The sequence below is a fragment of the Acanthisitta chloris genome, unplaced genomic scaffold (genome assembly GCF_000695815.1).
Source record: "Acanthisitta chloris isolate BGI_N310 unplaced genomic scaffold, ASM69581v1 scaffold17139, whole genome shotgun sequence".
Lineage (NCBI taxonomy): Eukaryota > Metazoa > Chordata > Aves > Passeriformes > Acanthisittidae > Acanthisitta > Acanthisitta chloris.
The window spans coordinates 15,584-32,314 of record NW_008690991.1 but is presented as its reverse complement, the minus strand read 5'-3'; positions in this window follow the sequence as shown (position 1 = coordinate 32,314).

The window sequence follows — 16,731 nt, the reverse complement described above, 5'->3', positions numbered from 1 at the left end:
TGAGATTTGCATTGTTCCACCTCTCAAGCCTGTCAAGGTCCCTCTGGATGGCTCATCCCTTCCCTCCAGCATGTCAACTGCCCCACACAGCTTGGTGTCATCAGTGAATTTGCTGAGGGTACACTCGATCCCACTGTCCATGTCACCAACAAAGGTGTTGAACTGTGTCGGTCCCAGCACTGACCCCTGAGGGACACCACTCCTCACTGGTCTCCACATGGACAAAGAGACATTAACTCCAATTCTTTGTGTGTGACATGACACAAACAGGTTGTCAATGAAGATCACAGAATCACAGAATATTCAGAGTAAGAAGGTTCCCACAACGATCATCAAGTCCGAAGTCTTGGCCCTGCATGGGACATCCCTGAGAATCACACCATGTGATGAGGAGAAGCAGTTCCAGGCCAGCAAAAGAGGGTAGAAGCTGGGGAGGAAGGATTCAGGGCCAGCTGTGGCAGGGGTGTACCCTAAGAAGGCACATTTTTCAGGGAAAAGTGGTGTCTTCTAACTGAGTAACTGGTGTATAATCACACATAGAAGTTAATTGATGGATCAAATGAAATATATTCCTCAAATGAAATATATTACCTCTCTTACACTCAAAGACAGTAGATTCAGGCTGGATAAAAGGAAGAATTTTTTCATAACAAGGGTGGTCCTGGCATAGCATAGGTTGCCCAGGGAAGCTGCAGGTGTTCAAGGTCAGGTTGGATGGGACTTGGAGCAACCTGGTCTAGGAGAAAGTATCCCTGCCCATGGCAGGGGGTTGGAAATAGATGGTCTTTAAAGTCCTTTCCAACACAAACCATTCTGATTCTGTGACACCTGACCTCATTTGTTAGTAATTTGCCTGCAGCGCTGTAGAAAGGGAGCAAAACTTCCATCCCAACCGTGCCAAGAGAGCACTAAGAAAATTCAGTGAAGCACAAGGATGACACAAGGAAGACATATGCAATGGTCCTGGGATGGTTAGTCTGATAAGCAGCAGTCCTGGGCATCCACTGCCTTATTGCAGCTAATTGGTTTGAGATTAAATTGTTTTTTAAAAAAGGAAAGAGAACAATCCTCTTTCTCATTCACCATGGACAGTTTATGTACCTTTCTGATCCAGGGGCAGGAAAAGGAGTGTATTTGAATAAATCAAACAACACCATTCTGAAACTATAATTAGTAATTTATTTTCTCCCTACAGAGATTCTTAACAGCAGCATTTTCTTTCTGTTAAACTTCGGGGGATGTTTGTTCTGGAAGAGAAAAGAGTTAATGGTCCACAAGAAAGGCTCAGCTCCATTTTCTTGACAAGGCAAGAGGAGCATATGTCAGGACAATGATGACAAGAGAGTCATCTTCAGATCAAATAAGGGTATGTTGCACCTGGACTTGTAGGCAAGTTAGAAAAATTAGGGCAAGCTGTGAAGTCAGCTCATTTATTTAAAAAATGTGCAGTTCTTGCAGCCACAAGCAAACTGACCTCGGATCGGTGTCACAAGGAACCACTAAACTCTGCGAGTCTTCTCATAAGGGAGTTTGAAATGCTTTAACTTATGCACATGATCTTGAAACAGAGGTTAGCCCATCGCCTGTGCCATCAGCTGCCTTCAGAAACATGTCCTGCACATACATCCAGTACAAATATTTGTGTATCTGTAGGCATAGATGGGGCAGAGGGGGTTGGGGGTTGTTGTCCCTGTGAGAGGGGGGCAAGAAGAGACAAAGTATTCCTTCAGAACAAAAATAAACATGAAAAATCACACTCTGATTTCATCCTGATTATTTCACTCCCTTCATGTCCATAAAACTGAGGCCAGAATGAGGCTGTAATAAATAAGGGAAACGTCCAAATGTTCAGCTTCTTATGACATATATATGATCCCTTAGGGGGACAAACATGCTGATTTTATAAGGAATCCACTTGCTACTAAAAGATTTATACCTGGATCCATTTCTAAGTCATTTTTACCTTGAGGCTTTCACTAAGACTTGTGGGCATTGTAGAATTTGAGTTAGATGCCATGGTATTGTCATTCTGTACACAGGAACATTTTGCTTTTAGTAGCTCCTCAACAAAACTCTATTTTCAGGATAGGAGGAAAGAGAAGCTGATCTAAAAAAATAATGCACGAAAGAACTTAGGGAGACTGGAGAGCAGAAATCCAAAGGGAATGGTAAGAACCTCAATTGTTCCTAAGGGATCCCCCTCACCATGGATCATAGGTGGCAGTGACAGGCAGAACTGTCCTACTGCCAAGGGTCAGAGAGTTCTGAGTCCCAGTCCTGCCAACAGGGAATTCTGGAGCTTTTGACCTCAGGTAAATTATATAGTGGATATCCTTGCTCTCCTCTTTATACTGGGCTATATAGTACCAGAAGTCCATCTGTTGGATATCAACATCTGTTGGAATCCAACATCTGTTGGATATCAACATCTATTGGAAAACAACTCAGGCCTGAAGTCAAACAATATGACAAAATAAGGATAACTGCAGTTTTTTAGTGGTTTTATTAGGATCATGTAAGTTGAGGGTTTGGGTTGTTGGTTTGGTGGTTTTGTTGGTTGTTTTGTTTTTAAATCTCAGTAGCAGAAACATCTCTTCAGTTCTTTGCATTCAAAACCTGAATGCATATAGAGTTTTTTGACTCTATATTTTTACTCTATAATTAATATTGGTGCATGTCATTATTACTCTATCTATAAAAGTTTCAGGGTGCAGAAACCAGCTGTACAATATATAATCGGCCAGACATACAAAGAATTGAGGAAAAATAAGCCTATTTCCAATTGTTCTAATGCAGTGCTTTGGTTCCTGTCAGAGAACACTCTGTCCCACCAACATTCATTTTGCTGATTTAATCAACTGCTGAGAAATAAACCATTCAGCCCAGGGAGTAACAATACAGCCATTAGTGACACTCAGGTAGCAATGAAGGGGCTGCCTTACAAAGTTCAGGACAGACTCAGTTCTAGTGCAGTAGCCAAAGGATTAAGAAAGATTTGGGGATTTAATCTAAGAACAGTAATTTTCAACCATTGCAGGAAGCCCAAAAGGTAGTGGAGTGATCACTCCCTAACACATTTTTATAAGAGCAACACAGATCCTGGGGCTCAACCTGATGAAAATTTCACACCCAGGGACAAACTGGATTCTAGTGAAAGCATTTTTCTTGCTCTCTTACTCATAGTTGGGCTTTAATCTTGTTTGAAAGCAGATCTTCCTGATATTAAACACAGGACTCTCTGCTTAGTATACCTAGTAGAGCACTTGATCTTCTGCTAGTAAAAAGCCCAGAAGAACATCATGTTAATGTTTACCTACTCAGGAGTTCCAGCCACAGCAGAAGACAAAAACACTGTTGATGTTTTTGAGGTGTTATTGCTAATGCTTTGTTTACTTCCATCATCAGCCAATAATGTGCAATGCAAATAAATCACCCACTCCTTAAATGGCTGCATTTAGCTGAGCACTAAGAGCAGCAAAACTGCTTTAGCCATCCAGGATTTTCAGGGTGTCATGTTTACATCCCCGAGTCCAGGTTTGATATTATACCACAGATTAAACACCAACTGTGCTTGAGGCACTGGCACTTACAAACACCCAGATGTATCTGTCACCTTCACCCATGTCTTCCCCCTCCATGTCTCTCTCCTTCATTAGGCTTTGATGGATACAGCAAGTGCCTGCCAGTCTCAGTCTTCTTCATCCACACAAGGAACTCACCCCCTTAACTCGCACAGCATCTGCTTTTCCATCATCCTGTCCTGCTTTCTTCTGCCTCTCTCATAAGTCCTGTATCCCATTGGGCAGCCCTCTGCAGAGGCCTGAGATACCCCAGGACACCCCACATGGCACTAGACATCTATATTTAGACACATAATATGAGTCTTTGCTGTCTGAAGAGTGTGCAGCTGAGGCTGAAATTCAGGTTCAGGTTCGAGCACCTGAAGGTGTCTGCATGGCAGCTTGAAATCGTGTATCTCATTAGCTTTACTGGCATCATCACATCCTATCACTGGAAGTTAAGGATGTGCAAATGAATTGTTCATTTTCCCCCGTCTCCCTAGGATCAAGGCAGGGACCCAAGCATGAAGTTAAACCCTGATCTCACCTCTATCCAGCTTCCATCAGCTAAGGGTGCTCAACCTTCTAAAACCAGACTAATTCGTGGTTTTCTATACTTTAATTTATAGGTTGTAAGTAAAAATACTTCCAGCATCTCAGTCCTGGGAGAGACACCAGGACAAGCTGGACCACTGCTCTCCTTTCCCTTGTAAAGAGCACAGAGAAATTCAGAGTTAAGGATTCCCCCTGGAGGGATTAGCCACACTTGTGCTTCACCTGCTTTTTTTTTCCCTATAGTCTGCAGTTTTTCAGTAGCAGAGCTACGGCTGAGAGCATCTGCTAAGGAAATAGTTAGAAATGGGCTTACTGGGACTTCTGGTGTAACTCCAAAAAGCAGAGATAAGGGCCAATTACAGCGGGGAGGGAAACGTGGGTGTTGGTGGAGCAGGAAAAGGATCATCTCGCTTGCTCTTTTTCTGTGCAATCCCCATTCTGCTTTCAGCAAACTAATGTTATGCTCTGCTCCTGAAACATCCTGCAAACCTTTGGGCTATTGCCATTCGTAAAGTTATTTTAATTATTCTTTTTTTTCAGAATTAGTATTGCCAGATGAAAATAAATAAACACGCAAACACTACCCCCTTTCCCCCCTGAGCAGTGCTATGGCTTGGGATTTCTAAAGAGCCTGACATTTCTATGGTGCTTCACAAACAGGGGGTCACATTTCAGTTTAGGTCACAACATCAACATCAGAACGACTTTAGTGGGAAGTCCCCAAGGATTGACACTTGAAATGATACCCGCAGACCACCAGCCCCAGACTGATCCTTTCAGGTCCATCGTGGCTTGGATTTCTCCAGAAAAGAAGATGTTGCTGAAGACCTGTGGTCATTTTCATCTAAATACTGGTTTTTTACTTTGCTGTGTGATCTGAAGCAAGTCTGGCTCTGTCACACATCAGGGGCTTATCAGAGCTTACTCATTTTATTCAGTAAATTTTGCCAGAAATGCTTCAGCAACTCCAGGTCTTAGAGAAAACCTTGACATGTGATGGGTTTTTGTAGCAGTTCACTGGGCTGCAGCTGTACACATCCCACTGCCTTTCTCCCTCCTGGAGAGAGGGCAGCCAAGCACAGCGATCCAGTTTATTAAAAACACAGGTGTCAGACCTGGGGCTGCCCCACAGTGCTGGGAAATGTCACATCCTGGAGACCTGCTCTTCCAGATGATCAGGTTGCACTGTTGGTCACGAGGAATGGAGCAGATCTGAAGATGAGAGGGGTTCACAGAAGGAACAGCAGTTTGGGGCAAATTGTGCTCTCAGTGACCGTACATGGGGTTTTCCTGGTTTTGGGACAGGATACAGGATCCTGCAGAGCCTTTGCCATCCAGGAAGAAGCAGGAGCAAAATGTAAGTTCCTTGAAAAGCACACACCAGAAAAGCCTCTCCCCATGGCTTGTTCTCCTGCCATCAGGAAGTGATTTTGGCTGTTAATTCTTTCACAGAATCATGGAATTGTTTGGGTTGAAAGGGACCTTAAAGATCATTTTGCTCCAACCCCAATTCTTTGCCCTGAAGAGACTCCACTCAATAACTATGAATTCCTGTGTAGTAAATAAACTCAAGTCTCCTTCTCTGAAGGCCACACTGGTTTTTCAGGTTTCAGGATGCAGGGGTGCAGCTCAGCATGAGTTAAGCTGAAAGCTGATGTCTAAGGGCCAGAGCTGCAGCAATGGAAATAGGCACCTTCCTTTTGACCCCAGCATCCCTTAAACACTTTGGTTCCTCTGTCTCTGCAGAATTAGGTATGGAGCAGTTTTATTTTGTTATCCCTGTGGTGTTTATGAAAGCCACACTTCTGAAAATCAGTGTCAGAAAACAAGAGGGTGGTAAGGAGTGGGAGCACCCAAAAGACACATCAAAGGTCTCAATCTGGTTAAATCTAGCAGAGCCTACAACAGATCAGGTCTAGCCTGGTGTTCCCAGAGGTCACAAACACATGGAATAAGCTCCTTCACCATGCAAAGCAGCAGATCCAGCAACTTCAGTCTTGTCCTGTTCCCCCATCATTTTCATCATCAGCTATTTCATGGGAAAATCACTATGGCAACTGCAGGACCTCTGGGCCAGGCTGGGCTGTGTGGCCCTGGAGCAGGAACTGGTGAATTTTATTAGCCCCTGCTGACAAACCTCTTCCTCTAGCAGTCTCCTGGGGGTATTCCCTTAGCCCCAGGACGTTCGTCTACCTCCCCTGGACACACGGATATGGAAGCATAAAGTGAAGCTCAGTTGCAATTCTTATTTAATTCTGAATGATAAAGTCACAGAACAGCTTTGGTTGGAAGGGACCTTAAAGATCATCTAGACCAACCCTCCCTGCCATGAGCAGGGACACCTTCCACTAGACCAGATTGCTCAGAGCCTTGTCCAATCTGAATATATGTTGTTCAGATTGAAGGGGTTTTCTGCTGAAATCACCTTTGTCCTTGCAAAAATTACTGACAACATAAAAAGTACACATATTCTTTCTAAAGTGAAGAGTTTTCATTGAGGTTTTTTATCTTGCTGAAATCTTGCTGACCCAGCAATGTCACTGTGCAAAGTCCTGCAGGATCAAGTTAATGTTCTACTGAAATTCTTTGCTTCAGGATTAGTTCCTGAATGTTAACAAAATGTAGACAAACATCTATACTAAATCCACAGGGGCTAATCCTTATTTCACATACTTGCAGTGAAATTTGGAGCAGCAGTGGTGAAGGCACTGAAGTTGCAGCACTTGAGACCTTGTGATCTCTGTGAGATCCCTCTATGTATCCTTAAATCATCTTTCACTAAATATACCTGTTCTTACATTCTTAAGTATATATATTTTTTTGTTGTTCAGAGAAGCTGTGGTTGCCACATCCCTGGAAGTGTCCCAGGTCAGGCTGGATGGGGCTTGGAGCAACCTGATCTAGTAGAAGGTGTCCCTGTCCATGGCAGGGGGTGGAACTGGATGATCTTTAGGGTCTCTTCCAACCTAGTGCATTCCATGATTCCGTGATTTTTCCGTCAACTGTAACAGCCAAAAGCACCACTAGATGTCATAACTGCTTCACTGTTTGACTGCTCTCCCAGGGCTGTTTTCCTCAACAGCCTTGGCTGGAGAAGGACTTTTTCAGGTTTAACTAAGGAGCAAAATACAAGGGCCATACAACTAAGCAAAACCAAGATTTTGACCTCGGGAAGTACAGGGTGCTTTAAGACAGACCTTTCTTGGGAAAAAACTCATGTATTTCTCAAATTCTCTGTTTTCAGGCACAAAAACTCTGCAGTTTGTTCAATACGAAGGAAACTAACATGCAGGACCTCCCTTGACCCTTTGGAGCTACAGCAGAAAACTGGGGAGAAGAGTTTTGAAGTGGGACACAAGAAACTGTGCTGCAGGCAGGAAAGCAAAAGGACCACAAGATATAATTTTGGCCTTTATTCTGATAATTTCAGTGCTGGAAGTAACTTTTCTATACTTTCTCTCAATAGAGTATATGGCATTTGTGTTGTCACTGTGGTTTTTGATGCTTGATGGTCCTGGAGCACATGAACACCCACCCACCTCCTCCTACTGAAACAGTGAAGAAATAACAATAACACCAACTGAACATAATTAGGCCAAACTCGGAGTGTTTTCTGTTGAAGGAGCTAATTATAGTGCCAAACTGCTCCAGAGCCTGGCTGTATCTCTGCCCTATTTTAGCAGCTTGCGGCAGAGAGGCAAATGATTGGAAGGTGAAGGAGCAAGCACAGTTGCTTCAGCCCATGTGAAGGTCAGGGAAGAATCTTCTTCCTCTGTTCCCAGGGTAATCTGATTTCTGTCTCCTCTGGTGTCATCCATAACAACCTGTTCATCCTCAAGACTTAGCACTGAGGTTATCACAAAAGAAAAATACACCATTTTTCGGAGGGAGGTGCAAACTAATTATCTCCCACAGGCTTTCAGAGAGTTTTTTTTCCCTCCCCTAAACACACTGTAGTCAGTGCACAGCCTGTGCCATCATTATGTGCATGAAAATAATAGCAAAGCTGAAGATAATTAATTCGTTTGTTCACTCTCTCATGACCAGTAATTGCTCCTGTGGATTCCTTTTTCACTCCAATGACAACAATTATTACAAACAAAACCAAAACTAAATTCCTGTGAAATTGCTATTAAAGCATTCCCTGAAGGTTAAAAAAAAAAAGACTAAACTCAATAAAAAAGTACAAAGAAATGAAAGGCAAAAATGATCATCAGAACAGCAGCACCTTACAAAAAGAAATGGACATGTTGGGTGGGAGTGTTCCTCCTGTGCTGAATTTGTACAACAGACATGCACCTTGCACAGCTTCTACTTCCTGTCATTTTCACAGTATCACATCTGTGTTCCCGCCCAGCACCACTGCACATGTCACCTCAGAGCAGCAACCTGCTGCTTTCTATTGAGTTCATCTTGGAGAGCCTAAGGCTGGGGAGCATTCATTCCCATTGCTGTCTCCACACAGAGCAGGAAAGCTCCTGCATGTCCACCAGGATACTTTGCAGGCATCTCCTTCCCAACCTGGTGCTGGTGAATTTTCATGCAAACTGGAGTTGCACAGCTCAGCCCTGCACAGTGCCATGCTGCCACCCATACAGACCTGCTGCAAGCTGCCCACACTGCTCCTCACACACCATCTGCCAGCATCCAGCCTAGTGTACACACCAGGATGGTCTTTCAGGCTTGACTTGTCTGGCTGCTCCTACTCTGATCCAAAGCAAGGATTAAACCAAGTTAAAACCTGGTTTAACCTCATCCCTAAAATGGAGATGAAATGAGTAAGTCCAGATATTTAGATTCTTCAGCTAAATTCATTCATATTCCAACTGTACTTTTGTAAAAACTGAGTGCATTTAACAGAAAAAAAAAAAGAATTAAAATCCCACAAAAATAAACGGCACTTTTACTGTGAGTGAGCTTTGCATCAGACCTATAGTGTGTACCAGAGGAAACCCACTGGAGGCTCTCCCTCCTCTCTGGGAGATATCCCACCACAGAGCATCAGAAGCACACACAGCACATCAGACACTGCTCTTCCTGAGCAAGAGGCATTTTTCATCTCAGTGGGGTTTCTGCTCAGTTACACCACTTCAGTGGGTACTGCAGAGTATTGTTAGCTATCTGCTCTCACACTCCACTGAAACACCCAGGACATTTACCCTCAAACAGAAGTATTTGCAGTATTGAAATTCACTGAGATTATTCACAGGTTTAGAATGAGATGAGCCCAAGTCCTGAAGAAGGTCCCAGCAAAACACCACTCATCATACACCTGTGTGTGGTAAAACATGATTTTGATTGGCTTTGCCTGTGCAGTAATAAGAAAATCATACTTTCTTTTGAGATAATACCAAATCACAGCTCATCCAAGTCTGGTGGCAACTGCCCTTCATGTCCAGAGGGAAGAGAAACTCAACCCATAATTTACCCTGGAAGGGAAGAGGGGAGGGAAGGGAAGGGAAAAGGGGAAAGGAAGAGGGAAGGAGGAAGAGAAACATTTTTTCCCCCTCCTATCCTCAAGATGTAGCCCAGCTTTTCCTAAATCAATCTAGCAAATCCTAGATGAAAACATTAATAATAATAGCTATAGACATAGCCCCTCTCCTGTCCCATGTCAGGCTGGAAAAGCACCATGTGAGACTCAGGGAGGCTTCTTTCCTTCGACATACTTCTCAAGCTGTGCCATTTGGACCAGCCCATCCTCAGGGCATGGAGGGATGGAGCTGTATCAGAGATGCCCCAGGTGATGACATCAAAGGTTCATTGTGTATTTTGTCTCCACTGTGTGGACTGACATCCCCAAGCATTGCATATATTTGTCTGGAGAATCCTTGTCTATTTCCAGAAAAATAGGATAGTTTCAAACCATCTGTTTCACAGCAGGGGTGACAACTAGTATTGCCAGGTGAAAAATGAGAGCCCTCATCTCTTTTGTCTACTTGGAATTGTATCACAAAAAACCAACCCCTGGCTGGTCAGATTTGGTCACAACCCAGAAACACTCTTTAGCAAGCTGGCTGCATTAAATCAGACCTTCATGGGTGGTGAAGATGATGGCAGTGCTGGATGCAGGGGGTGACTGGCTGTCTGGCAAGCAGCCCCATCCCCAGCACAGCCACCTTTCACCTCCATCTGATGGGGAGGTAAACAACATAAATTTCAGTGTGTTGTCCTTTTTCTCACTCTGCCAAGATCAGTTGTTGCATTTCTGGTATGCCCTGGCTTGTTCCCAGAAAGCATCCCCTGCTCCCACAGAGATTTCATGGAATGTTTCAGCACATGAATCTCCATATCCTCCACCTGAGCACACCTTGATGTAGAATCAGCCCAGTAATTGTGTCCCATGGGTTTATTTTCTATGAATCACCTTGATTTTTTTCACTCAAGTTTTCAAAACCTCTTCCCTCTCTGTCTTTGAATCCTTCTGCAGCTGACACTGATTTCCAGTTCATCAGCTTCATCTGCCTCACAGGAGCTGTTCCTGCTTTGCCTGGAGGTGAGGAGCTGTAGGTTGTCACCCTCTGATCAGTGACAGCTGATCCACTTTCCTAGAAAGTAAGCAAGAGCTTGGACTGACATGACATACTCTGTACACTGGAGTAGATCTCTGCATTCTCCATGAAATATTCTGAATTCAGGAAAATCTTGTATGCATCCTTCCCACTTCAACTCGTCTCTCCTGAAAGTACACTTTCTGCTCTAAGTAATGCAATATTTTGCTGAAGTGTTATGATGTTTCTCTGATGTTGAGAGACTGAGAGGCAGGAGGAGATGTGGGTTGTCTTTACCTGGGGTCGGCACTCTCAGGAGGTGATGGGTCCTGCCTAAAATATATGGGGTTAATCCATTTGGCTCTTTCCATAGGGCTCCATGTTTGCTCAAGCTCCTGTAGCTTTTGAATGGGAAGTTATGTGAGACAGATCCCATTACTGATGTAGTAAAGCTAGGAATAAGTTGCTCCTGGCCTGGCTATAGCTGTCTGTTTGGTCAGCAAAACGGATGCAGAGTTGGATCAATAGACAGATAAATGTATTATAGCAGACAATATTTGTCTGTGCTTGGCCAGCTGTCTGGGTAAATAGCAATATTGATCCTGTAAATAATGGCATCCCTGAAATACCTTACTTACTCCTCAAGCAGTAAGGTCTTAGGGCATGTATTTCTCCACTGAATTTTTCTTGGCCAAAGCAGCCACCCACCACAGAGTAACAGCATCATGTGGACTCTCTCTCACACTGGTTGTATCCTAGATATTTCTCTTCAATTACTCAAATAAAGACTAGAAAGGTGTCAGGCTTCTTTTCCCTCACATTTACTGAATTTGGAGCTCTGAGTATTATTTCATCCAGAAATGTGCAAGTTTTCTAAGCATTTATTGACTTAACAAAGCTTATTTGTTCCTTTATAACCAAAATGTCCCCAACCTGGATAATTGAAATAAGCTGCAAGAACTCACATTAAGCACTTAGTGACTTATTTCTGTAGTTACCAGGGTTGCACACAGAAAATACTGCTGCAGGGGCTTCACCGCAGGCAGAGCCTCATGGAGTATGAATAAAGGCAAAGCAGCTCCTTGACAAGCTTCCAAAGATCAGATGAGGGAGTGATAGTGGCCTTGGGCTGCTGAGGAGCCTCCTGCCCATGAGAGCCCAGGGAGGAGGCTTGAGTGCTGGCATGCTTGGAAAGGCTGTAGATAGCCAGGGTGAGTCACATCAGCAAATCTGCGGGAAAAATGTAGAGCCTGAGCAAAAACACACAGTGCAGACCTTGAAGTCCTGGCCAGAGTCAGCATGTGTTGCTTGAGCTCTCAAACAGGGATGCAAGAAACTTTTCTTAAATGAGAAACCACAACCATGGGAGCCTTGTGCTCACAGCTGACCTGCAGGGAAACCTGCAAGCAACCTGCCAAAAAAGTGGGGGTCTGCAGTAAAGTGGATGAGTTTTCCCAAGATGCTTATACAGTGGATCATATCCTGAAGCCAAATGACCATCTCAGTAGACAAAAACTGTATGTGCTAACCCTCCAATTATATAAGATTTTGATACATTAGTTACAAGCTGACTCTTCACTGATCTGGTCCAGCCCTCACTAAGCTATAAATAAAAGGAGAGAATGATAATCTCCCCGTTGAAAAATAACACTCATTTAAGTGTTAGAGGAAGGCAGGACTGTCTTTTTTTTTTTTCAGCAATAAATTAAGATAGTAAGAAAAGCATCCCAGTGTACCATCTAGATTTACAGCAGGGTTTTTCAATTTAATTTGTCACTGCCAAATACATTACATTGGGATTAAACTGTGTGGGTTATTAAATACTGATTGCAAGAAGACAGTGCACTGTGCCAGGCAAATAACTTGCAAGGTGCTGAAATTAAGGCTTTGAAAATGTTTTAAGGGAATTAATGTGTAATTAATGATTTTGATCTTTAAGGCAGTCCAGTAATAGCTTCAGTAAGAGATTACACAAACCTGTGAGACATTTATAAGTAGAAAGGATACTTGATGTAGTGTTTACTTTAATAAATCCTCCACTGGAAGACCACCATGAGGGAATTGAGAGTTTGGTGCACAATGAAAGGACCATTCCAGTCAGCAAGCACTTTAACTTCTGTGATTTTTTTTGCATGATCAAATTTATGTGTATGTATTTGTAACAACATGGCATGATATTAGCTTTGAATTTAGGGTGATTAAGAATATTCTAATTCAACACACTAAGCAAATTTGGGTATTAAAGTGTTGGGAGGTTTACAGATCTGAGATATTTGGCTTTATAGTCTCTTTTTTCTTATGCAGAAGAAAATTTCACCTTCTTGTTAGCATTTCACTTTCTAACTTGATCAATTTTATCTTACACTAAGACATTCTTCTACAAAGTCTTCTGTTTTCATTCGAAAGAGTAGTTTATGTAATTTCCTATAGTCACACTCATGTCACTGAACATTTGCTGTTTTGCTCACTACATTTACGTCAATGATCTGATACGATTTTCAAAAGGCTACAAGTGTAATTAAGGAATTTAAAAGATGTTTGTTTCAGTAGCTGTAAAAATACAAACAGGAAAGTCTAGTGATCTGAAACCCATAAACACCTGGTATCAGTTACCAGGGTTATGGAGTTACAGGGATGATACTACTCCCATTTAAGTTACTGGAAGGAGAAATGAATAAACTTTAGAAGTTTTTGGTACAAAACCCTGGCAGTTTATCCGTCTTTAAGTTCATCTTCAAGCTGAAATTAATCATCTTTTTCTGATGTACTGAGTGAAATAAAACTGCAAAGACATTTTGGAGGATTCATAAGGCTTGATAAATTTGAAAAATTACTTTGAAAATGAGGATATCTGTCCTTTACCTCCTTTCCTGGTGCAGCTGGACCAAAGCCAGTGTCATTACACAATTTTTTGTTAAATCCACATGTTTAAAAAATGGATCTGGATTTATGTTTAAAAGGTATTAATACTCATCACAGCTTACTAATATTCATTACAGTTAATTTCTATCACTGGTATAATATGCTTATTTTCTCCTTACCACTTTAGCTCTAATCATCTGGTTTAGTACACAGAGCACACATCCTCTCTGCTGCCTGCTTAATTATTTTCACCTCTTTTTTATGTCACATGTCTCAGAACAATAATTATGTGAGATCATAAATCCCATCCTACACTGACAATAATAACATGACAGACAGTAATACTTGCTGTATAAAGTGGAACAAGGTGATTCAGTTTAACTAAACAAAGTATTTCTTTCTAGTTAGTTTAATTAATTCCTCTTAATTATTTAACCTATTAACCAAGGGTTGATTAAATTGAATCCAAAGCATTCTCTTACTATATTCCTTTTTTTTAATGGCACTAGTGTTTCATTACCTCTCTTGCTCATTAATTTTAGTGCTGCTGTTGCTCTTTCTTGAAATGTTTGTTTTCTCCAGGGCCAAGTTAATCCATAATTCAGCACTGATGGTAAATCAGCTGTGCCTTACCCTCTGTGCATGGTCTGAAAGGCAACATGCAGGGGCTGGATCACATCAAGTAACAGGACCCACTGCTGAACGCACCCTAAATAGCCACAATCAGGCTGTCCTTTTAAAGGACATCTCCCTCCACTTGCTTTTGATATCATTTTCCCCCCAGTGCCATCTTCTAAAAATATGTCCCTGCTTTTCTTCCCAAGCTGCAGTAGAGCAGGGTGGGATAGAACTGTCAGCCCTGTTTCTAAAAGCTTCTGAAGGCTTTTTTGAAAAACACCTTGAAAAAAATGAAAAAAGCCAATACCACAATGAAAACAGCCAAGGTGGTAAAATGCACTGCAACAAACTCAAGCCCAGGAGGTGTTGGGAACAGTGATGGCCACAACTGAGCTGTCCCTACTCAAGGAAGTCACAGGTAGCTGCGATGTCTGCCCTTATCTGCAGATCTACCATGGCATGCTCATCTATAAACTGTTACCTCTCCAAACACACGCATAATGATGGTGACAGTCTAGAAAAGCAAGAACCACGGACTAGAACTACCTCTGCTGCCTGTACACTTAACTCTCATCAAACATGCTCATGGCTAGGCAGCTAAGTATCAGCATCAGCAGGCTGTGTTGGTGACAGGGCAGAGCCATGACATGCCAAAGCCACCCCAGGAGGGGATGGACTCCCTGCACCTCACCTAACTGTGCCCCACACATGCTGGCAGATGAAGATATGGATGGTGATGACAGGTCAGGGAACCTGGCAGCCTCCAAGGGAAAGGACCTTTAACTCAAAAACCCATCTACTGACTCTGCAAATGTGGGCTGGGGGAGTTTGCACAAGGGTTCAGACACGAAATTTTCTCCAGCATTTTAAGGATTTTTAATTTCATTCCATCTGTGTGGGACAATCACACTGTACATATAACCCACAGCCCAAGACCCACTCAAAGTCCCACCTCAGCAGGGGAATCTGTTGCAAAAGCACCCACAGGTGCTACCTGCACCCCAAACACCCAGAGCAGCTCAAGAATCAGAGCTGCCACCCTCAGCCTTAGATCTAAGAAGCTCCTGCTGAGCACAACGCTGAGTGAGATCACAGCTGGTCCAGGGCCAGAAAGTAATGGTGCAGTAATGGTTTTATTGGCTTTTTGAGAAGGAGCTGTTTGATTTCAGTGAGAGGAGAGTCAACAGCAATGTTCACTCCTGCTAATCTCATTTCCAGCAGCACACCGAGTGAGAAGGCACTTGGGCACTAAGCTGTGCTCAATTGCTTTCTGTTTTCTAGGATTATGTTAGGAGCCCAAGAGCTGAAAACAGCCCATGGCAAGAACTAGGGCTTTGTAAATAGCTTCTGCAGCACCAGGCTTGCGGGAAGAGATATTCCAGTGTTTCCAGCAAGTTGTTGGCAGATAGTTTAGTCAGTACAAGTGCTTCAGAATGAACAGAAGAGATGTGCAGGACAGGAAAGGTCTGAAGACGTAAAAATAAAATAAAATAAAATGGAGCTGTGTTTAGAGGCACAGGTTTTAGACGTGCAAATTCAGGACAGACTCTGTTGAGGCAAGCACTGAAGCTATTAAGTGTTAATCAGATAATCTGGTTCATTTCAAACAACATATTTTAAGCAAAAAGAAATCAGTTGCAGAGGGGTGAACTTGGCCTGGGTGAAAAGGGCTCTTGTAGGGAGGAAATTGCACCAGAAGTTAGTCTGACCATGATCTGCCCCATTGTCCACAAAATAAGTTACTTTAAGAATCAAATTACCACCAACTCTGGTATAACAGCTCTTTATTTCGGTGTCTAAAACACAGAGAGACGGCTTGCATTTTGACATCAGAACCATGCAAACCACCTATACACCAAGCCCAAGATACCATATGAGTGTCCTGCTACACATGGGAAATTTAGGCAGGAAGACTCCGTTTTCCTGTGCGTTCTGCTCTATCCTTCCACAAATCAACCAGCTGTGAGCGGTGATAATGAACCTTCATTCATTTGCCACTGAACAGTACTCCACGCTGCCCTAAGCTGCTAAAATATGCTTCTGTAAACTTCATCAAGGACCCAGTTCTGTTCTTGGTTTACAAGGACAAAGTCCTAAACATCTCCAGGTACAGGAACAGACTTTAATCAGAGGTACTGAATTAATCGAGAGCATAATTTGGCTCAAAGGATGACTGTCTCCTCCATACAGAGGCCCAGAAAAGGCCTTTAGTAGTGTCCCAGAGAGGTGGATGTAGAGACCACCCTAGGCTCAGAGAATTGTCACGTGCACAGAGGACAACTAGACATCCTGAACTATTAAAAATAGTGGTCTAGAAAAATAAAAGGCATAAAATACCGAACCAAAAAGGTTCCAAATAAGGCATCAGCAGGTCCCAACTGGATGTGCTCCTGTTACATACGTCACCCTCCCAGCCAGGGTGGTTAGGAAAGATGCATCAGGATTGTATTTCTGACCTCAATCATTAAGCACTATGAGCAACCAGAAGGGTTCAAGTTCTCTTTACAAAAAGAAAAAAAAACAACCCCAAACACAAAACCAGGGACGATTCTTTTTGGTAAGGATTTCTTAGAAAATAAAATAAAAACATTAAAGCAATTTGTTTAAATGGTTCATTAAAAAAAGACAACATTCCTGTAAAGTAA